A 25,767-nucleotide genomic window follows, 5' to 3' on the forward strand; every position below is an offset into this window, starting at 1 on the left:
TCTACAATAAAGGTAAAAGTATACTGAAGAATCTTTCCCTCTTAGTTTCTCTGCAATTTTATTAGACAATAAATAGTTTAATAAAAAATTCTAAATATATGCATCCTGCATAATTTTAGGTATCCTGGCTATAGCATTAATACCAGCAGAGGATCAAATAAATTTTGCATCTCACATAGGAACCCTGGAGGCTAATAGGTGGACTGAGGCTAACTTTCAGCTTATGATGGAAGAAACACATGTTGAGAGCCTCTGAAGGATGGATATACCAATAGTCTTTAATTACGTTGGCTTAAGGAAAAGACAGCAACCCCCACACCCTGATTTGAAAGTAGCATGGAACACTGTCAGTTGCCATGTGTTACTGCAAAGAATAAATAAATTCTTGCTTTGTAAGTCATGAATAAGGGAGTAGCATCCTCCAGTCCACTGGCAGAGGAGCTCATTGGGGACTGAAAAGCTAGCAGGTTTTCCAATCCCATTTAAAAGCCAAAACTTGGAAACTGGATGGAACCTCAAGGATGCTTACATTTGACCACAAACTTTCCCTTAGGTCACATACATTCATGTTTAAACAAATATTGGCAGTAAAACAAAGAATCAGTGAAGTCCTTTCTACAAACTGAAAGTTTTTATCTAAATTATCCACGTAGGATTTTAGAATTGCCCAAGAGAAGTAACTCTGGTAAATACAGAGATATTTTGACAAATTAACCTTCTATTATATCTAATAAAATAAATGCGAAGAATAAATTAGAAGAAAAATCTGAAAACTGACTACAAATTCTTATGCAGCATCAACTTTTCTCCACATAAGGTTCATAGTAGTTCATTTCATTTTACAAAGTATGTCCATTTGGAGGCCAATAGGTTGTCATCGTTATTTCAACACCGAACCAAAGCCGAATCTATGGTATTTCTTATACTATCACAAACTTGGTCAAATCACCCAAAATCTTCAAAAGTTATTATAAAAGCATAAAATTTAAATACTGACCCAAGAAAACCAACATGCATTTCAACATAAGCTGCCCCACATAAATTCTAACTTTGAGTGTGTGTGTTTGTGTGTGTGTGTGTGTGTGTGTGTGTGTGTGTGTGTGTGCCTGGGATCAAACTCACAATCTCGCACCTGCCAGGCAGGCATTTGTGCCACTGAGCTAAACCCTCGGCCTCAAATTGTAACTTCTTGAAACTTCTTTGCTTATACAATTATCAGGACATTGTTTCCAAAGTCATATTTTTTGGACAAAATATTCACAGATCTTTTATCTAATGCAGTTTTTAAAAAATAACCAGAACAATAGATTCTTAAGAACCCTGTAGTATATTGTATTATATTTTAAAATTTCAGATCAGACACTTTAATTCATAATCAAACAATAAATTTTCCAGTCAGCACATATCATGTGTCACTTGTATTTCTCATAAGTCTGCCAATTTTTCATACTTTATCCTTATTCTGCTATATTTCTTTCCCTGCCACTACACAAATTTATATAAATGCTTTGATTTTCTTCTGCGGGTAGCTACTCTGCAGCACTGTTAGGGAAAGGGCAAAAACAAAAGCAGGGCCAACTGGGGTTTGGCTTACACTGAGATGTTAGAAACTCACAGACACGGGAAATGAAATAATGAATATCCAGAGCCCCTTGAGCTACCACAACATTAAATTCAGTTCAGCACATATTTGTAGCTTTTGTTAGGCCCACTGAGTAGCGGGTACCATGTCAGACAGAAGACGGGCTACGAAGATGGGGCAAAGTCCTCTCTCCGTGAGGAGTCACTGGGTTCTTCTGTAAGGAGCTTGTAATTCACAGGTGAGTTTGGCACTTTATGAAGATCACTTTCTTACTTTTTCTTTTCCTATTTTAATTCAGCAAAGTCTACTATGACTCTCTTTACCCTAACCTGATACCTGAAATAGTACCTGTGCTAAAAATCCACTTGGAAGTCATGTTCTACAAACTTCCTTCCCCCAGCCCACATTCTACACCCCACGAACATGCCAGTGCTACCCCATTTCATTTACTTCCTCCCCTATACTGCAAGGCAATTTCTTTCTACAAAAGGTATAGATCAGAATCAAATGTAACATAAGAAGAACCTACTCACTGCAAAGAACAGCAGATTTCTGGGTCCCTCAGTTGTGGTTTATTTGAACCATGAAGAAACTGTAGCAAGATCCCTCCCTACATTAGATAACTGCTGGTCAAGGCCATCCCAACATTACAAAATATGCTGAAGAAAACTTTTTTTGAAAATTGAGTAAGAATGAAAACACAAAGGGTCAGCCAGGATATGGAATACTGGAAATTACCCATTTTTCACCTTAGCTTGAAATGACTCTTATGAGCCTCCTAGAGAATGCTGAGATCAAAACCCTTAAGGTCACTCTGAGAATAGCCATGTGACTGAGGCACAGTCTTTGTTCTAAACTCTTCTGATGGTGTACTGTCAGAATTAAATAAAAGGACCTTAATTTGCCATTTCTCTTATGCATGAGACTTTATCAGGTTGGAATGTAAGAGAAAAGGTGGTGAAATCTGAACAGCCTTACAACTACTTTTTCAAATGTCAGCCTATTCTCAAAGGACAGCAGAGCCTTCGGGAGGACACGCCTTCATAGTCCACCCTGTGAGCAGCAGCTCAGTCACTACGCCTATTTCCAAGTTCTTACCAAGTATACCTCCCTCCTCACAAATACCTAACACACAGAAAAATTCCTCCTGATGATAAGCATTTTAATTTAGAGCTCCATTTTTCAAAGCTCAAAGTCCTAGCAAATGAATCAAATAACAATCCTTTGTGGATCTGGATTCAATCTAATGAATGGTGAATAAATACAAAATCAAGGCAATAAAAAGTCCAGCAGAGCAGTGATTTCTCACCGACAGGATTGCCCCAGTGATGAGATACAGAAGCCTCTTTAAGGACAGGTTTTGCCCAAACACACAGACTTCACAAGCCTGGGCTGTCGCTGAAGAATCAACTTGCTCACCTTTTCTGCTCATTCATCTGTCAAGTACCGTTTCCTTTGTGCTTTATATCTGATTTGCAAATAGAACCACCACTAGCAGAAATAAACCATTCCCCACTGTGATGTAATAATATTAATACTTAAACATTTTCCAGTTTTAATAGAGCAATTTGAATGTTTTACCAAGTGTACTGAGTCATCTACCTACTCAGCAAGGGAAATACTGTACTGAACTGCTATGATTTCTATTCAGGACTTTTCTCATTCTTAGCTGCCTAATTGCAGTATTTTTGAGTTATTAATTCTCCAACTGCTCTGTCTTGTGTCAATCATCTGAGGTAACAAAGTTAGAGGTCAAGTTAACAAGAGTAAAAATGAGAACTCAGACTCCCTATGCCCAACTAATGTTCCTCTGACAATGGAAGGTTGTGGGTTTCTCCTTCAATTGGTACCCATTTGTCCACCTAAAATGAAATCGTATGCTCAGACAATACTATAAATCAAACCATGGGGCCTTTCTGGACTGTTTCTTATTTATCATGACTATCAGTGTAACCAAAATATCTTTCGTTTGAGAGTATTTTTATACTTGACAAAAAGAACGAGTAACTATGTCAAATATAATGTTCAGTGGAGACCCCAATAGGCAGGAAAGATTTGCTAGGGCTTTGTTACATTTCTTTAAATGCCCCCTGTAACCTTGCCCTTTGTTCCTGCAAAAGAGATGGCACTGCAAAAGTAAATGGATAAGAAATTTATTAAAGCTATCAAAATAACCCAAGATAATGTATGTCATTTGCTTTGGAGGGAAATCAGTGTTTGTGGATTTCTGGACTAGCACCCACTCGTGAGTTTAATAGATGCACATGTTGTACTAAGTGGATACGGCAGAGCTCAGGATGTGACCCATGGGGAAAGTTTCATTTAGCCGAGAAAGAAAATCTTACCTGAGAGATGTTCTGAGCTTTTCGTATTAAATGTTACCAGACAAATGTAGTTGCATATTCATTCAATGATAGGAAACAGCATTTAGGCACCTATTTAATTTTCTCCCATTTAAGACATGTAAAACAGCCACAGTTAGTCCCATACCAAAGACTCAGCTCGCAGAGAGATGCAGGTGGGGGCAATCAAAAGGAGGATGAAACCCATTTTCTTGGATAAAGGCATCCAGATTTAAATCAAGGCCTCCACAAGCTTCCCTTCCTCCTCACACATGCAGCAGGCCCCTTACAGCACAGTATAGGAGACAGAACAGCTCAAGTCCTTGCTAAAGAGTCTTTTAAAGGTGCAATCAGAAAAAGCATTCTGTGGTAGGCAATGCAGATCAGTGGTAGAGTGGTAAGTATTTGTGATGCTCAGAGTTCAAGCACCAGCACCATGACAAAAGAAAAAGAAAGGAGAAGAGGAGAAGGAAAAGTTCAGAATGTGTTAGCCTATATTCTAAGGCTGTCTTGCTATCTCCAGGATGTGTATTTCTCCAACAAAAATACTTGATGAGAAACATCAAGGTTTCTTTTATTCTTTTCCAAAGACAATACTCTCTTGCCCTCACTCTAATACCACATTTGTGATTGATAATAGTTAAGACCTAAAGAAAAGTCCCCAGATTGTTAATACATGATCTAATCAAGTAGTAAAAAAAAAACCAAGATGGTTCTCCTCCCTCTCTGTCTCTTGGGACTTGCTATTGAATTGAAATAAGGGCTTTCACACTGAACCCTATCCCCAACCCCCTTTGTTTTCTATTTTGAGACAGGGTCTTACACAGGCAGAGCTTAAATTTGATATCCTACTGCCTCAGCCTAATGAGTAGCTAGGATTTCATACCTACCCTCAAGATATGGCTCTTTTATGCTTCATTTCTGGATATACTTATTTTATTTCCTCGGTAACTGTAGGAGTTTATTTGATTCTCTCAATGAAAATGTGATTCATTTTTAACTTGGTTAGTCTCAGACATGATAATAAAAAAGTGAAAAACCAAAACACATGTAAGAGATTTTATCTTCACACAGACCATTGTAAAACTTTCATATGAGCTTATACTATAAGAAGGTATTTTCCTGGATACCTGAAGTAAAGCAGAAACTTTGGCAGAAACTCAAACAGAACAAAACTGAGAAGGAATATAAGAGGACGGCTTCAGTGTTCCACTAGGGCAAGGAGAAGCACCAAAAGAACTTCAGGTGAGTGGAGAGCCACATCTTCTCCTCAGGGCCTCAGGCATGCTAGGCAAGCCTCACCACTGACCTATACTCTCACCCCTACAAAAGCTTTTTTTACCATGCTGATTTCCTCTATCAGCAAATCAAACAGCACCTAGAGGAAGAGATGAAGCAGCTTTAAGAGCTTAAGCCATCTCCATTACTAGAGGAGCACCAATCTAAAGAGGAATGGACAGAGACTCCAAGGAATTCTGCTGTGATTCTGATGTAACTTTTGGAAGTTACAATTTCTAAGTAAACAAGTTCCCTAGCAACCAAACGTTCATCTGAATTCTCCTTCCACCCTATCCCTTGCATGGGTGCTGGCGTTTTCTCCTGAAAATACCAGTTAGAAGGAAGGGGTAGTAGGAATGGGGGAATTGTGAGGTAAACATTTGTAACTTCACAGCATAGCAACAATTATTAGTGCTGGATCTGATTTTAAAGCCTGCTAAATAATGACACAGATGAAAGACCAGCAAGTAAATCTAATTTGCTGTTACAATGTGAGATACATAAGGTATCCTCCAAAATATGAGATACTAAAAAGGAGTTAAACTTTGACAAGCTGGAAGAATAAATGCATATTATCTGGGGGCTTGGGTTTGTTTTGGTTTGGATTTGGGGTTTTTGCAGTGTAGAGGATTGAACCCATGGCTTCATTTTACCAGCCATTTTTATCTTATTTGAAGATAGTCTTGAACTTGTGATCCCATTTCCCAAGTAGCTGGTATTACAGGCCTGCACTCCTATGCCTGGGCACACATCCATCTTAATGCAAGAAGAGAAAATGGGCTGGAAAGGTTTTGCACAGGCATATCCAGAGAGATTGTGGAGTTTAGGGTAGTCTTAAGGATGCAAAACTCAGAAAATATCAGAAAAAAAAAATACCCAGACAGGTATCCCACCACCCAGCAAAACAAATTCTTTAATATCAGCAAAAATATGAAAGCCAGAGGAATAAGGAACAACTAGCTGCGTTACTAAAGAGAAGACAGCTTAATACAGATGCTAAAAATTCATTCAGAGGACAACTATCTTGAAGAGAACACGAGACATTATGGTAGCCACTGTTGATTTTCCTATTGTCTGATTTTGAAGGCCGGTAACATTTTCATTCTTCTGTTTTATGCTGTTTTGTTTTGTTTGAATCGACTGCATGTCAAGGTATGGACAACTATTTTGGTGAGAACAGGAAACACTGTGGTAGCCACTTTTGATTTCCTGTTGTCTTGTTTTGAAACCCTGTGTTGCTTGCATTGTTTTGTGCTGGTCAGCTTTGTTCTGTTCTGTTTTGTTTTGTTTTGTTCTCTTTAAAATTAAAAAAAAAAAGTATTAAGAAAAGGCATGGTGACCCACACTTGCAATCTCAGTTCTCAGAGAATGAGGCAGGAGGATTGTAAGTTCAAGACCAGCTTGGGTAACATGGCAAGGTCTTGTCTCATAATTATTATATACTGCAAACATGTACTAATAAAAAATAAACACTAAAAAAAGGGGAAAAATCACCTACAAAGTCGGATGTGGTGCCGTACACCTATAACCCTAGTACTCAAGACTGAGGCAAGAGGATGTGAAGTTTGAGGCCAGCCTGGGCTACATACTGAATCCAAGGCCATCCTGGAACATGGCAAAATCCTACTTAAGAAAAAAGAAACAAAGAAAAATTGATCTAGGCATTATGAAGAATCATGCTAATACATTCAAAGATTTCCCTCTGAAACTTTAGAAGAAACACAAGCTTCTAGGGATGGATGTCCATTAACAAAAAGATAGACCACCACCCAAAGTCCTTAACAAGATACTTACTTTCCCAAGTTCTTGGGAACAGAAATAATGACTATACCCCATGGGTTCAGATCAGCCTGCATTAGCTTAGTGGTACAACACTTTGTAGCATATGTAAGTTCCTGGGTTCAACCTTCAGCACCAAGTTTTTAAAAAGAAAGAAAAAAGTGAGGAGAAAAACACCTCCATTGAAATCCCATCATGTGAATCTTGTATGACTCCGGGCAAACTGCTTACCCTCTCTGAGTAACAGTTTATTTGTAAATGGGAGACCATAGCTTATTCTTCATAAGACTGCTTTTCAGATTAAATGCATTAATATACATGTTATATCTGACACATAATTATACTTAATAAAAAATTATTTCAAAATATCTCTTTGATTAAAATTGCTCATGATAATATTTTGCACAAATGGTACCAATAAAATCATTGTCAAAGTATCTAGGCCACTACCTACAGTTGTACCCGGTGATACACAGAATGGTATGTGTATACTATATAAAAATGTAATTCTTGCTGCTTGACTCAGACTTTAAAAGCAAATTTCAATCTTTCATACAACAATTAAAAATGTCCTGCCATAAAAAAGGAAACAAAAAAAAGCCCACCTGACAGGAGTTTTGATCAACCATTAATTTAATTATTTGAGTTTTGGTTGCCTATGTCTATGTCTAGATTTTTGTTACTGATGCTTTCTCTTTTGTTAGGAACTAAATGCACGGAAATATACAATTTAGTACATAAAAGCAAAATGAACATTTATGTACCTACCTACAGATCCCTGCAAGTACTCCTAAAGTTTTTTTATGTATCCCAAGCACAATTTAGCCTTCAGTGCAGAAGTATAAACTATCCTCTTGCACTTTAATCATTCATTGCTATTTTGAATAGTCTTCCCACAAATGAATGAATCCAACCTTCAGCAATGTTACTTTAATGCAGCATTCAATCTTGCTTTTCCACTCAACAACATTATGCTTTTCATTCCACATTATGAATCTTAAAAGCTTAACACTGAATGGAAAAGCCAGATCAAAGAATAACACAATATGGCCTACATGCTTGTAGACCATCCTCACTATTGTTCGGTATGAATGCACTACAGTTTCCTTGTTCAGTATTCTGGTGACAGACATGCAGGCTGCTTCAAGAGCTCTGCTACTATGAACAATGTTGTTCTGTGCACTCGCAAACATATGTAAGAGTTTCTCTATTGCACTGCTTCCCAACCTTGCACAACTCAACTTCCATAAAAATGATAACCCTGGCATGGCAAACTGAAGCTACCAAGCAAAGCTGCTCCCACTCCAGCCTTGTGAGCTTCTCTAAGACTCTGTCTTGCTACCACCATAGCTAAGGGAACTGGGGGGTTGTTTTACAAGGTATTCTAAACCTCTTTCCCAAATCACTGTACCAACTTATGGTGCACATTCCTCTTGTTCCAAGTCCTTGCCAAACACTTGACATTAACAAATTTGCCAATCTGGTAGAATGGCACGGTATCACACCATGAATGGTTTTAATATTAAAAGATAATACACATTCTTTGTAACTAAAATGATAGAGTACTGAAGCATAAAGGGGCAGAATTGAATAGAAAATGCACAAATACAGGAAATACAGTTGATTACTTATGAAAATTAATTCTTTGAGGTTGACTCATCTCAAATCAGTGGGTAAAGATAGACTTTGTGATACCCACACATAGATTTATGTGGCAAAAAGAGAAAAATGGACCCATTCCCCGTACTACACATCACAATAAATTCATAAATTCAATTCTGTCAATGATAAAACCACATGAATACTAAAAGAAACTGTGAATGACTCTCGCTCCACAACTACATTCTCTAGAAAGGCAGTCACTGTGCACATGCAGCTACTGAGTGCTTGCAATCCAGGTACTATGACTGAAGAGCTTAACGTCATCTTATTTAATGTTAGAACTAACTGAAAGTGAAATTGAAAAACCAATACTCAACTCAGTTACTGGAAAACTTTCAAGTCACTTGAAACAACTTGATCATGTGAACTTACTTTTTGCAACTGTAAGCCTGTGAAATTTAAATACATACCAAATATTCACAATAAAAGTTTAGTGACCAGATTAAGATATGTTAAAAGTTCTTTAAAATGTAGTATAAAAAACAGAATATAAAATATCTTAATAATTTCAAATATTGGTTGTTTATTAAAACTATTTTTGATACTTGGGTTAGATATATTATTAAAATTAATTTTACTTTTGTTATTTTTTACAATGCAGTTATTAAAAATTCACATGTGGTTTATATTATATTTTTATGAGACAGTATTGTTTTTCATTTGCATGAAAGTGTTTGAAACCATGACTCAAAACCATGAGGCAATAAGGAAAAACATAAAACTGACTATATCAGAGAAATAATTTATATAGCAATACTATATAATACTATAACCAGAAAAAAAGACGAAAGATGAACTACAAAAATGTTCCTCAGTATTGTGGATAATATTCTTAATATAAAACAAAGGAAAAAATACCTACAGCTCTATGAAGATGGGCAAAAAAATGAAGAGATAATCACCGAAAAAGGAAAACAAATAATCCATAAACATTAGAAAAAAGAGGTCAAGCCAGCTCATGATGAGAGATACAAATTAAAGTTGCACAAGCATGTTGATTTTTGCTATTAAATGGCAAAAAGGCAAAAGTTTTACAATGTGCACATTAGTGAGGGCCCTAAAATATTAAATGGACACTTCCATAAGCAAATAATCCATCAAGTCTAAGTAACTTTTACTACACTAGGTTATAACTGTTCAGTTTTAACCCTACATATTTCATCATCCTCCCAAAAGATGGCCCCATTCTTTACTACATCAGGTGCTAGAATAAATTATATGAAGCTAAACTCCAAACATCCAAAATAACAATAACACCAAAACTTGTAGGCAGTATAAGCTAATATATTACAATGCCAAATAGTCATAGCTTCTTTAACAGTGAGGCAGTACTTCCATATCCTCTAATAAGGCAAACACGTTCACCTCTGTTTTTATTGTGGGGGTTTGACACACAGGCTCACTATGTAGTTCAGGCTAGCCTCGAATTCAAACTCACACTGTAGCCCAGGCGAGCCTCAAGCTCACAGCAATCCTCCTGCCTCAGTCTCGTGAGTGCTAGAATTACAGTGAGCACCACCAACTCTGGCTTCCACCTTTATTTAAAAACAATGACTACAAATCTTGAGAAAACCTATTCAATATTATTTCACTTTTTCATGCAAAAATTCTGACAACATGCCACTGCTTGATCCTCTTTCTTCTCTCTACAGGTTCCACTCCTGCCTGGTTCTCCTGCTTCCTTTCTATCCTTAAAGGATGGAGTTTCCCAGAACTCTGTTCAGTTCTCCTTTACTTACTTTGCCTAAGCAACCATGTGCTGAAACATAATGGCAACTACACTGGAGAAGGCTTCCATTCATGCATTCATCCATTCAACACATATGTCCTGCACCCGTATGCCTCACTGTGTGGCAGGTCTCTCTCTCTCTCTCTCTCTCTCTCTCTCTCTCTCTCTCTCTCTCTCTCTCTCTGTCTCATTGTGTGGACTGTGTGGTAGCTCTCTCTCTTCTTATTGTGTGGTAGGTCTCTGCCTCTGTCTGTCTGTCTGTCTGTGTCTGTCTGTGTCTGTCTCTGTCTCTCTCTCTCTCATTGTGTGAATTGTGTGGTAGCTCTCTCTCTCTCTTCTTATTGTGTGGTAGGTCTCTCTCTGTCTCTGTCTCTCTGTCTGTCTCTGTCTCTGTCTCTGTCTCTCTCTGTCTCTCTCTCTCTCTCTCTCTCTCTCTCTCTCTCTCTCTCTCTCTCTCTCTCTCTCCCCCAATAAGGTCTCCATATGTAGTCCAGACCAGCCTTGAATTTACTATGTAGTCCAGGGTAGCCTTGTACCCATGATCCTCCTGTGTTAGCGTCCCTAGTGCTGGTACTACTACAGATATGTGCCACCAAGTCTGCACAGGTGTCCTGCTGATACAAAAGTATCAAAAGGAGATAAAATCTTGCCCTTATGGACCTTCTAGTTGGGGGACATTTATTAATGTCAATAAAATAATCACAAAAATAAATGTGCAATTATAATACTCCACAGTGTATGCAGGTAAGGAGGCCCATGGTGTACTAAAAGGGCAAAATAGGGGGATTTGACTTCATCACAGAAATTGTGGAATGACTCCCTGAGAAAATGATAAACTGCGCTTGAATTATAATTCCATCCCAAACCTCTCATCTGAAATCCAGACTACAATCTCCAGACTAGTCACATATTATCTATCTCCATGTAGGAGAATGTGTTCTTCTAAACTTCAGCATATTTTAACTAAGTTAATCACTCTTGTTCCCAACACCAGGATTCTTCATCTCAGTGAGAAAGATCCATGGAGAAAATCTGTGATTATTCTTTACTCTTTTCCACAATCCGTGCCCAACTGTACTAAGTGCTACCAATTCTGCTTTCTAAGTCCTTCAACTGTCTGCCCTTTCTTCATTTTTAGATATTTAGTTCTCAGCATCTTCCACCAAGTTAATATCAGAGTTCATTTGTTCTTTATGTTCTCTGTCTCTTTTTCCCAGTTCTGAGGATTGAACCCAGTGCATCTGCACTGAGATACAGCCTTAGCCTTTGCTGGCTTGTTTGTTTCTTTAGACAAGGTCTTGCTAAGTAGTAAGTTGTCCGGACTGGGCTTGAACTTGGGACTCCTGCAGCTTCCTATATTGCTGGGATTACAGGTCGTATCCAGCTGATTTCATTTGCTCTTGATGATCTCCATCCCTTTTCAATCTCTTACCTACACTTGTGAAAGAAGCAGTGGTTGGGAATACTTTCCTCCCTCACACTCAGTGACTCCTACTGCTTATATTTTGGCAAATGTCTGAATCCTATGACCTGTAATTGACATGTGGAAAATCCAATCATGCTGATTCATATTCACATATCTTCTGCCTGAAATGCACAGCATTATCTTCCATTTGTCCCAAATGCCAATCCATGAGAAAAAACAAAATGTTGTCAAGTGAATGTTAGTCCCCCAATATTTGGGAAATGTAAGCAGCAGCCTAGAGGACTCCTATGGGGCATTTGACAGTCCAAATATCCCCTCTCTGAAGCTTCCATGACTTCTAATGTGGGGAACCATACATTTTATTGTTCAACTTGGGACCTTTCTGAGAGTAAAGAGGTGCTATTATTAACTGTGTTGGGCAGCAGGAATAAACCATGCCTTTCCCAGGGAAACCAGGGCAAACTGTCAGCCTGCCTGAGACAGGACTGGGTGCTGGCTTATCTCAGCCCCCAGAGCACCTTGGTCTATTCACCATTTGCCTTATGTGTCAGGTCCCCTACTTGTCTAACAACTGCACAAAGGCAGGGCCAGGCTTTTTATCTCTCTATCTTCCAGCATCTCTCCAAGTGCCTGGCACTGAGATGACACAAAGTGTCATCGACAAAAGTAAATGTTTGTCTAATAAATTATCTGACAGAGTCAGAAAGATTAGGTGCTTAACCTTGGCTAACAACAACAAAAAAATTTAACTCCTATTATATATTCTTAGTCCAAACTACACTTCCTCATTTGATTAAAGAGAGTTTTAAATGTTTCCATAGAGGAATTCCAAGCCTCAGGTCAATGACCAGCTGTCACTACTGAACACAGTCTACTCTTTATAATTTTTATTTTGGCATTACTAAAGATTGAACTCAAGGTTTGCACTTAACTACATCCCCAACTCTTTAAAAAAAAAAAGTTTTGAGACAGTGTCTAAATCACTAAATTGCTCAGGATGGGTTTCAACTTGAAATTCTCCTGCCTCAGTGCTGAGATTACTGGCACTTGCTACCATGTCTGGTCCTTGTAACATTTTAATTAAAGCAACTGTTGTAAAATTCTCCTAGGAAAATTGCTTTTGACAGAATGCTCATATAGTATTGCTGAAGTCCCTCTGTGGCAGATAGGGAATATCTGCATGTTTTAAGTGTTCTGCAAACTCCAGTCTGTGAAATCTCCTTTCTCTACCCTAGATCTTTCAATTCTCATGAGCAAAACTACAGCATGACTCTAAGAGTTCTACTATGCTAGAAACAACTCTGTCAACCTTGGGATTCGGGGAGAAGCTGTTAGGAGTGGATGTGACTCATGAAGCATCTCTTGGGATGTTGACTCTTAAAAAATATCCCCACTCCAGGAAAAATATTCACTCTCAGGCCCCTTTCTTTACCCAGCTTTGGCAGGAAAAGCCGTAAGTCACCAAGTGAAGTGAAATATGTCCTAACATATGACTTAACAATGAACTGAAGCTACTGCAGTATCACCTCACTCAAATAAAAGAGATCCATCACAGAAAGGGAATTCTTACTTAAAAGCCATCATCTCCCTCCCGGCTGTAAGCACCTTCTTCCAAAAGCCCTGAAGCACTCAGGATATTGCATAATCAGTGTTGGATCTATTTTTGAAGTGCAGTTTTCAAAAAGGCTAATGCACATTCATGTGTAGTAAATCAGTAGGATATCTCTTCCCAGTAGCAGTCTTAAATTTATCATTTTTTTCTACTAATCTTACAAATACAGTCAACATAGGCTACAAACCTATAGAGGAAATAAAAAATGCTAGGTATTAGCTAGAGAATCTTTACTTGATGCAAATGTGTTCTATGAGCTTGTAATATTCTCATGGAGAGCAGTAAAATCACAACAAATGAGAATATTCTTATTTTATGTTACAGTAATGTTTATTTAACCAAAGGAGAAGAAAGGTAAAGAAGATGGAAGTAAATAAACATTCTACTTTTGTAATTAGCAAATAGATTTTAGTGTGCAATAAAGCTTTTGAATGGTGTTATGAAAAGCTCTCAAATGCTATGCAAGAGTTGCGGTCCAAACCTTTAAAAATAACAAAAATCATGAAAAAATTGCCTTTATCTATTATCCAACAGAGGATGTAACAGCTAAGCAAAGTGAAGAGCCAAAGGACTTTAGCTGTATTATTAAGTGGCTTAAGAGGCTTTAAAAGTCAACAGTATAACAGTAAAATCAAAAGTGAAAACAAGGGCAGAAAGATCCCTAAATTTGAGGTGCTCTAATTCCATTTTCCCCACAACATATAAAGTATTTGACCACCAATTTGTGAATGCTATAAACACACCCTCTGAGATGTCAGGGGCCGTGAAACAGGCAGAGGCAGGTACCTGCTGGAAGATCTAAGTTTTGATGGTGAGATGTGGGCGGGAGGAGGTTGTCGGGCAAAGGACAACAGCCGAGCAGCCCTGAGGGCACAGGGAGAAGCTGGGCTGCAAGCAGGGTCTACCGCGGGGCAGGCAGCCCACAGCACCTGCAGGCGCGGCTCTGGAGATGCGGGAAGATACTGGGACAGCTCACGCAGAACCCTAAGACCCACATCTTGCAAACAAGTGTGGAGGTGCGAGAAGGGGCAGGAGGGTCTAGGGATGAAAAGCTGTGGAACAGGAAAATATGAAAAACCTCTGGGAAAAGTAGGAAGGTGGAAGAGACTTCTGGCAGAGGAGCCAGGGGTCAAAAGATAGCCTGAGAGGAGAAAAGAGATTTCCGAGAGAGCCTCGGGCCTCAGGGAGTCTGCGGGAGCTCACTGCACCAGGCAGCTGCTTTCCTTTTTTCAAGTTAGTTTAGGGGTAGCAGCAATGAACCTAATAAATGAGAGTTGACGCTGCCTGAGTTTTTGTAGGACTCCTCCACCAGGCACACTCTCAGAGATACCGCAGCACGGAAAACGCCGATTACTAAAGCAGCAGCCTGATGTCAGTGGACAGGAGACATGAAAACTCTTTGGCAACCATGTGCCGCACTACAAATATGAGGCAATGTTATCCACTGAGTCCGTCAGACAATAAGATAAAGATACCATTACAATCAAGAGGAAAGAAGTACTCATCAAACAGGGAAAATATGCACATTCCAAGTTAAGATATCCTACCTGGGAATTCCAGTTATCTTACAGAACATCAGATTTGGTGTGTTCACTTTCCTGGCAAATACAAATATGCTTCAACATTTTAAAAATCCTACCTAAGGCATAAAATGGAACTTTTCTCCCCTGGTGCTGAGGAATGGATCCAGGACCTTCACACTGAGCCCTTCTCAGTCTTATCTATTTACTTATTGAAATTTTAATATACTACCATACAAGTGTATTAAAATTTATCTGTCTGCATCTAATGTAGATTTTCGAGGTTTTAACACATTACAGATCTTAATTAATTAGGCTAATTCTTTGGATCACTCATTGAGTGACTTCCAAGTGCAGTGCGAGAGGCAGCAGTGCTGGCTGCCACAGGGCTCACTGACCGGGGTGAGTGAGATGGCCTGCCTTCGGCAGCCTGGTCAATAAAACTCCTCAGATTCCATTTCAGATTGGTAAACTGCATGAACTTTTACAAGTATAGGACAAAAGCAATCTTTATTATATGACTAGCTTATAACCTAGGAAATACATTTTCCAGCGACATATTTATTAAGAAAATACGGGAAATTCGGACTGCCTGCAACTGCAGACACTGGTGTACGTTTATTTCTATGTTTATCCTAACCCAGTTTATGTCCAACCACTCTTGTCATAATTGCATAATCACAGTATGTCATGTTGTTTCTTGTTGCAACTGTAACTTGTACAATTAAACTTCAGAACTGAGATAGTCATGCTAAATAACTGCCTACTTTTAAAATATGTCTGCATATAATTTACATGCCACTTCAGATAAGCTCTTGAATTATGATTTCTAAAGTCAAAACTGTCACCATTTTTAAATGTATAGTTTCATTGTTGCAATTTTCCTGCACACAAGTCTTATCCTGGGGGTTGTAGCTTGCTAGCAGTATCTTACACTGTCTCACAATCTGCTTTTCATGCTTTATCGAAAATCTGTTTAACACAACTTTTACTTCACCCATAGTATGGGGCTTTAAAAGTTGAAACTGGGGGCTGGGGATTTAGCTCAGCGGCATAAGCACCTGCCTTGCTCACAGGTGGTTGTGAGTTCGATCCCCGGTACCGATAAAAACGAAAAAGACAAAAAAAAAAAGTTGAAACTGAAAAAAGATTGTGAAGTAGTCAAAATATGTACCTATTTACTAAAGACATATTAATAAAACAAGTATCACTATAGAGTAAATTTGAAATGAAAAATGTCAGTGTGGGGTCCTCACACCCACACTGCCTCCTGTAACCCTCTGCCCCCTTGGGTGGGTGCCATTCACTCTATCCATTTCTACAATAGAACTTTTTTAAAAAGACTAACATGTCATGAAACTAAGTCTGACCCATCCAGTATCTGAGTAAATTCCTATTTACAAGATATCTGAGTTGATTTATACGGTCAATATGTTCCCGAAAAGCTGGAGGCAAATCAACTCTTACACACGAACCATTTTCACACAACTTTGCTTTGTAAGACCACATCCATCAGCCTTCACCTGATTGATAATCAGCAATATGCTCCTCAGAGGGCCTGCAGGAGTGCTGCATCCATCCACGTGAACATCCCCCTCACTCTGTCTCTGTGGAGTTTGGATTTCACTCCACCCGTGGAGTGGTTCAAATTAAAACAGCTCAAACCACATAAAACAAGCAGTGCTCACAGTCTGAAATGTCAGTGGAACAGCTGGAGAAAAATATATACATAGCACACAAAGCAATGCTACTCCTCCTCCCTTTATATTTGGTTCTAATAAAGTGGAAAAAACAAAATACTGTATAGTAAGTCAATGAGATTTGAACATTTTGTCGGCTAACTGATACTCTTCTTCTACTGGATTTCAATCATATTCTCTCCTTGGGCCATCCTCAAAATAGAGCTGAAATAAAGCTTGGAAGGATACAGACCCTCCCATGATCTGTGCATTTAAATGTGCACACCCTAAAAGGTGCCTCAAAAGGCTACAAGTTTTATTGGTAAATCCAAATGAAGCCTGTGGTTACTTAGCACACTTAAAACTCTGTAATAAGTCTCTTGTCATCTTTTGCTCTAATAGGAGGTCCAGTGACACTCTCTGCCTAGTCTTTGATATGTGAACTTCAAAAATATTCAACAGAAGAGAGCTACAAAGAGCCTGGAACAAATCACTCAGAATGCAGTGTATCCCTGTAATCCTCACACTTTAGACCACTGAAGCAGGAGAATCGCAGGTCTGAACCCAGCCTGAATTTACCAAGTTCAAAATAAAAAGTAAAAGAAGGGCTGGAGATATAGTGCAATGCAAAAGCTCTGGGTTCAGTCTCCAGTGCAAAACAAAAACAAAAACAAACCTCTAATTACTTTAGACAGTGGCCTATTAAGTCCCAGAAACCCAGAAGAAACCATAAAGTTAGAGGGAGTAGGAGTGAGATAAAGAAGAGACAAACAAAATCACCATTCTTCTCAACTCACAGTGAAACTGAGTCAGCCCTAAAGAAGGAAGCTAGAACCTCAAGTTCCTTGTAGGATTGGAGGATGTGAGTTTTCTCTAGCACTGGAGGCTATGGGGGGTGGGGGGAATTTGGTCCAAATGAGATAACAGCAAGACAAGAAGGCAGTGACTCCTCCTTGGATCCAGGATCCAAAAGCCCAGTGTGCCTGTCTTGATTGGTCTCCCCAACAGTCATCTAGAGCTATCGTCTGAAGCTGATTTGTACAGCAGGAAACATTGAGAGATTACACTTCAATGCTGCCTGTGTGTTCTATGAGGCACTGGTTCCAGCATGGGTTCAAGGTCTATAAATACACTTGCATGTTTTATCATACACACTGGCACTTCCCACTTTGTAAGTTGCAGAGCAGGAGCCAAGAGCCTGGAATATAGCTCAGTGGTAGTGTGTGCCTAGCATGCAAGCTAGGTTCAATTCCCAGTACTGCTCGGGGAGGAGGGGAGGAGAGAAACAAAAATAGATGATCAAAACCGAATTAATTTCCATGTTGAATCAATTGCATTACCAAATAGCACAGAACATTTTCTGTTGATCATTTAACCCAACTCTAGAAGTCTAAAAAACACCATCTTCCATCACCAGAACCAAAGGAGCCCAGGCCCACTCCAATCATGTTTCTCTCCTAGTAAATCCCAGTTCTACCACACTGCACAGTTATTCTCAGTAGGTAGAAGGAGGACCCGGCCCCTTGAATGGAGAGGGGTTCCTTTTGTATGGTGCACTAGTCATTTCCCCAAAAAGATTCTTAAAAAAAAAACAGCATTATATGGAATCTACGGTGTGTCAGTCCCCTCCCAATGCCTGAGTCAGAGTGTGTCAGAGTGTGTGTGTCTTTACTGAGGTTCTGGTTGATCAGGCTGTATCACTTCCAGAGTCGCTCCAATGACTGAATTTATGGCGGTCTTCCCAGTCAGGCAGCGCATAAACTCTGTCTATTTTAAAACAATTTTCCTAACCCACATGCAATGGAGGTATCTCATAGGTTGTCAACTTCCTATCGGAAACAAATCACTTCTCTCAAACTGTGCTTGCCATATCTCAGGTTTAATGCGTGTTTATATGTGTATATTTTTATCTTTGACCATGCAACTCTTGGAGCAAAGAAAGCCACCCCAATTTCACCAACATGCCTGAGCCATTCAGAGCTTCTGAAGAAGAATGAATGGTTGATAAGAGCCCTTAAGCCAGGGACTTCTCTCTCACAAACACTAAGCAGGGGTTAAAAAAAAAAAAACCCTTCGGTAGAGGGAGGGGGCAGGGTGCATGATAGGGAAGGGCGTTAAGCAGCAGACCAAAGGCGGCCGCGGCAGCGACACTTCTCGAACTGGCTGCAGAGGGGTGAAATCTGTTCAGCGTACAATACAAGCACCCTCCGGCTGCCACGCATGGGCACGAATAATAACAATCCCGAGGAGGGCAAACAGATGCACCGAAACGAGCCACCCCGGAAAGGTCAAAACTTCAGAAATCCTGGGGATCGCACCACCCACATAAAAACATCAATCACAGGGAGCGGGAGAAAGGACCGGGAGACTTCGCCACGGATTCTAATCTGTGTTTTTTCCTCCCCAGCTCTGGCTTGCAAAGTACAGTGGTTACAGGCAGGCAAAGCCAGAGACCAGCGGGAAGGCTGAGGGCGGTGGGGGTGCGGGTGGGAAGGGAGGGGTGCCGAATACCAGCCTCCCAGGCCCCCCGGTGACGAAAGTCGTCAGCAGCCCCCACCGCAGCCAGCCCTCCACCCCGGCGGGCAGGCGCCCCCCGCGGCTCCCCACCCTAGCTTCCGTCCCTCGCAGCAGCCCGGGCCGGGCACCGCGCCACGGCCGCGGCTCCCCCCTCGGCGGCGCAGACACCGCCAGGCCGCCCGCCCGCCCGCCGGGGTGCCCGGGAGCCCCGGGGCCGCCTCGGCTCCCGCTTACCTGGCGCGCCCGCGGGGGGCCGAAGGGGGCCGGCCGCCGCCCCCCGCCCGGTCCTCCTCGCCACGGTGTCCCGGCTGCGCGCCCCGCCGCCCGGAGTCCCAGCCCAAAGCCGGCGCCGGCCCGCGAGCGAGCGAGCGTGCGTGCGGGAGGCGGCGGCGCGCGGCCAGCTCTCCGTCCTGCGCGGCGCGGCTCCCAGCTGGAGTGTGGAAGGAGCGGCGCGGAGCGTCCCCGGGGAGTGGGCAGGAGCGAGCGGAGCCGGCGGCGGGCGGGCGGGGAGGGAGGGCGGGGACGGGAGGAGCGAGCGCGCGGGCGGGCGGGCGGCGGGCGGGGAGGGGCGCGCGGCGCCCAGTCGCTCTCTCGCTCGCGCGCGCGCTGGGCGGGGGCACCGACGGCGACACTCCCCGCCCGGCCTCCCCGCGCGGCTCCCGCGCGTCCTGCGTCCTCCCCGGGGAGGGGCCTGCGGAGGCGGGGTGCGGGGCGCGGCGCCCCGGGAGCTAGGGCCGGGGGTGCGCGCGTGTGCACGTGGTGAGTGCGTGTGTGTGCAGCCAGGCCCGCGGGAGGGGGGACCCCGACAGCGAGGCCCGCGGCCGGCCGAAGCCGGAGGACCCAGCTCTGCGGGAGATGAGGGCCTGGCGGCGGGGCTCTGCCCGGTGGAGGGCGGCGGGGGCTGGCGCTGTCCTCCCCGGCTGCGCTGGTCCAGCGGGCGCAGCCCACTGCCGTGTCCCGGCCCCGGAGCGCCTCAGCCCGGCTCCTCCACCGCGCCTGCAGATGGATGGAGCGGCGGTGACCCGGTAGAAACGGCGCGGGCTCTTAGCCCTCTCCCCTCCCTGGCCACCGAGGACCACAGAGTTGAGGCCAGGGTTGCAGGCGTGGGCGGGGGTCTGGAAACGTCGTCGCCTGACACTTCATCTGTCCGCGTCTTTGTGGACCCTCACAGACCGATTTCCCACCCTCTGAAAAAGGGTGTTGTTCTCTCCTCCCGGTCTGTTGGGTGTTTGGTGCGCGCACGGGACTGATCTTTCTACCACGACAGCCTTTGGATGTCTTTTGTGCGGCTTCCCCGCGCTTCAGTGCTCCCTTATGGCCTCAGACACGCGAGGAATGTCAGGCCCCCAGAGTGAGGACACCCAAGAAAACAATAAGGGTAACAGATACTCCCCAGGTCCTGCAGATTACACAGGCCGAATCATTTCCCGTAGTTGGCCACGATGAAGTTGGAAAATGAAAAAAGACACAGAGCTGTGACAGTGATGAAATACTTAATTGAAATGCAAATTCATCCTAAAAAGAAGAAAAGCAAATTGATAATTCAGCTTAATTAAATGGATTAGTAATCACCCATTAATGTGTGGTTAATCAGCTTTTTAAAAACTGTTTTATCCCTTTTTCCACCTTTTTCTTTTTCACCTTGAAAGGCTACTATCGTGTTGTTCATAACACTCAACTTGGACTCTGTTTTGTAAAATTACCCATATTCAGCCAGGTATGCAGGCTGTAATCTCAGCACTGGGGAGACTGAGGCAGGAGGATCACCTTGAGATGGAGGTGAGCATAGGCTACACAGTGATTTCAAGGCCAGCATGAATGACATAGCAAGATCCTGTCTCAAAACACCAAATATTAATAAATAAATAATAAAAAGTCTATACTATAAGTTTTTTCTTTGCAACCTAATTTTTTTTAATCGTCTTGCCAAAAGCAGTAGTTAAGAAGGAAGGGTAAACAAGCTGGGATTTTAATCAGGACTTTCCAGCCCCCATCTCTACCACCACCAGCAATTATTGGACTTCGGTCAGCCTTTCTTTCCTCATCTATAAAATGGGTTGATATGTAGTAGCAGTTCCGACCTCAAAAGCAGATTGGGAAAGGAAAAGGAAAATAAAATGAAATGGTAGTGCCTATAAGAAACTTCACATTATGCCTGACATGTAGTAAGAAATGAACAAATAGCTATTAATTCAATATATATTTTAACCTCACATTGGACATATGTTTATGTTCCTTCTTTAAAGGAGTGAGCAGGATTGTGGCTGAATTTATCCAGCGTCATCACCTCTTCCTGGGGCTTGTGGAACATGCGTGAGACCTATGCTGGCAGACAAAGTAAAGCAGAACTAATGCATGTGCAGGTATCCGGATGTGTGTAAAGGGAACGTGGAGGACCGCGTGCTCTGTTCTTCCTTCCTCTCGCCTGCCTGCCCTCGTAGGCACCCCCGGCCCTAAAGGGACCCTGTTCTCTAATGTCCAGTGCTGCGTTTCATCCCCTCGGGGTCTCCTTTGACTTGACATCCTCAGAAGTAAGAGCAGGCCACAGAATAGACAGTTCACATATGTGTAGATGAAAGTCCATTCACACTGTGAGGTTTTAAAGCCAGTTTAAAATTTATTTAAGATACTACATATTCACTTTAGAAAAATTTAAAATAGAAGGTAACTCAAAGCGAGTGTGGTGGTGCATACCTGTAATCCCAGAACTCTGGGAAGCTGAGGCAGGGGAACTGCAAATTCTAATCCAATCTGGACAATAGGGAGACTCCATCTCAAAAAAGGGTGGAGAGTCTGGGGGTGTAGCTCATTGTGAAGGCCCTGGGTTCAGCTTCCCAGTACCACCCACACACAAAGTAAAAACATTCAAGTAAGTGTAGAGAAAATAAAAATTGCCATAATTCCACCATCCAGGGAGAAGGGCTCCATAAATTCTTCAAGCACACTGTATTCATTTTCCCTTCATTTATTTCATTGCCATTAAGTCAACCAATGAGTTAGACACCTGCCAGTTTACCAGATCCTAGACCAGTGGTGGTGAACCTATGGCATGTGTGCTGCAGCAGGCCAATTTTATCATTGAACGCTCTCTAAAGTTCCTATCACTGTCCTAGACAAATTATAGATTGTTAATTTGTTTCTCAGATAAACCATTCCTCAGAAGCAACATTTTATGTCAAACCCTACAAAAAAACCTATAAAAGCCCAACGAAGACATCCCAGAATTAAATGCCTGTGCAGACCAAAGCAATCCAGAATTTGTAAGGCATGAAATAATCCAGGGAGTTATTTTCAAAATTAAGAAAAAGGATAAAAGGGCCCGAAATATAGCTCATCTCCACAACTGCCTGCCTGGCAAGTGAGAGATCATTGAGTTCAATCCCCAGTACCAAAAGAAAAAAAAAAAGAAGGAAGAAAAAAGGAAGAAAGAAAAGAAAAAGGACAAATACATAGAATCTCCTTGGAAGGGTTCATGTACATGACCATCACAAAACAAGCCCTGTGGGCTTTTCAGGAAGCCCACTTGCTGGTACTGAACTTCCTGTAGAAATTCTCTGCCTTGATTTATATTCTTCCTTTTACCTGGCATCCCTGGCACTTCTTTTTTTCCTTCCTCCATAGCTGGGGAAAGGATGGGAGTGAAGCTGAACACCACGGCCACCATGCACACTTTTGCACACCTAGCTCCAGGGACAGTGGGGCTGGGCTCTATTGCATGGGCTATGGCAGACAGGGAGGAAGGGCACAGGGGCAAAGGAGGGAAAGGCAGGTGACCACAGGGCTTCTATTTGGGCCTCCTCTCCCAGTGTGACAGGAGTGGTTGCAAAGCTGCGTGGTCAGCACAAATCATATATCCTAGACAGTTTATTACAGAATAATCTCTCCAGCTTTTCATAATGATTAAGGGACCCATAAACAGCCTTACACAAAAAGAATGAAGAACATGCATTATTTATTGTTAAGTATAATTGTATTATATACTGAATGTTTTTTCCCTTCCAAACTTCAGATGTGGTTAGTGTTAGGAAGCAGAACCCTTAGGAGTAAATAACTGGATTTATAAGTTCTTGAAGGTGGCATCTTCTTGCTCCGTTCTACCTCTCTCTGGGAACAGGGCTGGATGCCAGCCCTCTCAGCCTGGAAGATGGTCTCTCCAAACACCTGACCAAAGTAGCATCGTGATCTTGGATTTTCAGCCTCTGAAACTATGAGCAATAAATTACATTCACTTAAGTCGTTGAGTCTAGATAATATTTTGTTATAGCAGTCCACACTAACTAGAACATGTTCCCCCCTGACTTTGACTATATAAAGGAAACTGAGGGAGATGTAGGTTGATTGAAGAAAAACAGTAAAAATTATATAATGCCTTCCTCGATCTTCTTGTATATAAGTCCATTTAAAGTGACTTCAGGCATGTGGCTTATTTGTTGCAAATTTTCCAATAAGATTTCTGAATAATCAAGTTAAATGTAGTTTCAGCAAGGTAATTAAAACATAAGACGATGCTGAGATGTTTGAAACGTGCTCTGTTTGTAATCACTCCTTGCAATTCCAGGGAATGTGTATCAAGCACAGCATTGTGCAGTTCACAGTGAGTGTGAACTCACTTCATCATCCCAACAACACAATCACAGGGATAGTCATAACACTGTCATTTCTGGGTGGACAAAGACAAAGTGGCATGCCTCAGTTTTGCTCATCCTTCAAAGCTGGGCTCACACTTTTACAATTTATTTTTTTTATTTATTCTTTTATTTATATTTTTGCACTGAAACAAGGGCCTCCCTACGGTGCTGCACCACGAGCAACCCTTTTTGTTATTTTACATTTCCAGACAGTCTTTCTAAATTGTTACGTTGTCCAGATTGGGCTCAAATTTGGGATCCTCCTGCCTCAACTTCCTGAAATTCTGGGATTATAGGCCTAAGCTACCACAGACTCTTAACACAGGAAGAGAGTCCATCTGAGACACTATGGCTGCTGAGGGCTGCCCCCTCTGAGTAGCCAGTGTATCCTCACTTGCTGGAACTTTACAGCCTTGACTGGGAAGAGCCTTCCATAGCTTTGATGGTAGTTCCATCATTAAGATCAGCAGCTAGAGGTTTGAGACTGGTGTGTGTGTGTGTGTGTGTGTGTGTAGCTTCTTTTAGGGATATCATACCCCCCCCCCACACACACACACGTAAAGCACCCAAATAAGCATTTGTGAATTGAGAGCTGTTTATGTGTTTTGACTGTAATGGTGCCAGTGCCTCTCTAGCGACACAGCTGCTTCTGAAGTTTCCAGGGTGAAATACAGCAGAGAGTTTGAAGTCAGGCCTAGCAACTTGCTAATAGTTCTAATTGGTCTTTCAGTGATGTGTGAATTACTCTTACTAACCTGCTTTTCTAGATCTGAAAATTATAGCTCTTTTATCTATTTTGTTCTTGAGTCTCTCCTCCGGGTATGCATTTTCTTTTATCTTGCTTTTGAAAGTTGGATAGATAGAAGAAAACAGAAAACATTCATACTTGAGGCAAAATGTGATTACAACCCATTAGCAGGGACTAAGATTCATCTAGCCATGGAAAAGAATGAGGTAAAGGGAGGGAAAGTCAGACGCTCATGCGGATGAACAGTAAACTGAGCTTCTCAAGGCTGCCCGCTGCCTCTTCTTTCTGTTTCAAGGACCTTGGTTTTGTCCAGATGTTGCTGTTTAGTTTTCTAGGGGGGCCCTTTTCTCTCAGGTTATAGGCCAGCTGGGTGAGTGTCCTGTATCTATGCCGCCTTTGATGTTTATGCCCTATGGTTCTTACAGATAATCTACTTAGAGTACTGTCTTGCATTAACGTGTGCTGTGGCTGTGTCACATCTTAGTCCTGTCTGTGCTGTGGACTGCGAGCTCCGTGAGACAGGCGGCCTGCCAGTTCCCACAGGGCTCAGCCTCAACGCACCCTTATGGGTAGTTGATAGACCAATCCATTAGTGGTGATAGCAAACACTGACACCCAGGAATTTCAGCAACTGTGACACAGTCAGACATTGTGATTAAAGGGGGAAGAGGAAAGACAATGGGAAAAGAAAAAGGGGGCAAAAACAGTAAGGAAAATAAAACATTATTTTTCTGTATCTCAACTTTCCTTCTTTGAAGCTGTCCTCTTTCCCCTCTTCCATTTCTGAAGTGAAACCGAAGGAGATAAACACAAAAAATAAACACAAGGAGCGCTGAATCACCATTCACCAAAATGAAACAACCAACAACATGGCCTGTAAGTAAGTGATTAGCATTGATTGTTCCGCAGTTTTTAAAAGCTGTCCATTTCTGACAGCACAGTCTGATTGCAGATACAATTACTGAGGATTCCATTTTAAGAACTAATGGAAAATGTTGCTATCTTAGAAATACATGCAAACTATGGTCTTCAGATTGTATTCTAAAAGAGAGAAGGGAAGGAACAAGCAAGGCCCGAAATGAGAATTCCAAGTGTTCCTTGACATTAACATCTACAAAGAAATTTTCTAAATTTTCTGACTGTTTTATGTAATTTAAGGCTCCTAAGAATGTTGTGCAGGGATTGTTGCTATTGCTATTATTACTTTTATCATTATTTGAGCGACAAAGGTTAAGTAAACAGACCCAAGCAAATGCTACTCAGCT

At 41.8% G+C, this 25,767-nt stretch overlaps 1 protein-coding gene and 1 pseudogene across 1 annotated transcript in view; one reads left to right on the forward strand and one right to left on the reverse strand.

Annotated features, from left to right (window-relative positions):
* Positions 1-19,500, reverse strand: part of CUNH1orf21 (chromosome unknown C1orf21 homolog) — a 220,465-nt gene extending 200,965 nt beyond the window's left edge. Inside the window, exon 1 of the mRNA XM_003474917.5 lies at positions 19,361-19,500. The gene's annotated coding sequence lies outside the window, so the exon portion shown is untranslated. The remainder of the gene's footprint in view (positions 1-19,360) is intronic.
* Positions 19,501-20,461: 961 nt separating this feature from the next.
* Positions 20,462-25,767, forward strand: part of LOC100732317 (POU domain, class 5, transcription factor 1-like) — a 43,600-nt pseudogene continuing 38,294 nt past the window's right edge.

This window comes from Cavia porcellus, unplaced genomic scaffold, assembly GCF_034190915.1.
Source record: "Cavia porcellus strain 051 isolate PalLab524CR breed Dunkin Hartley unplaced genomic scaffold, mCavPor4.1 scaffold_29, whole genome shotgun sequence".
In the NCBI taxonomy this organism is placed as follows: Eukaryota; Metazoa; Chordata; class Mammalia; order Rodentia; family Caviidae; genus Cavia; species Cavia porcellus.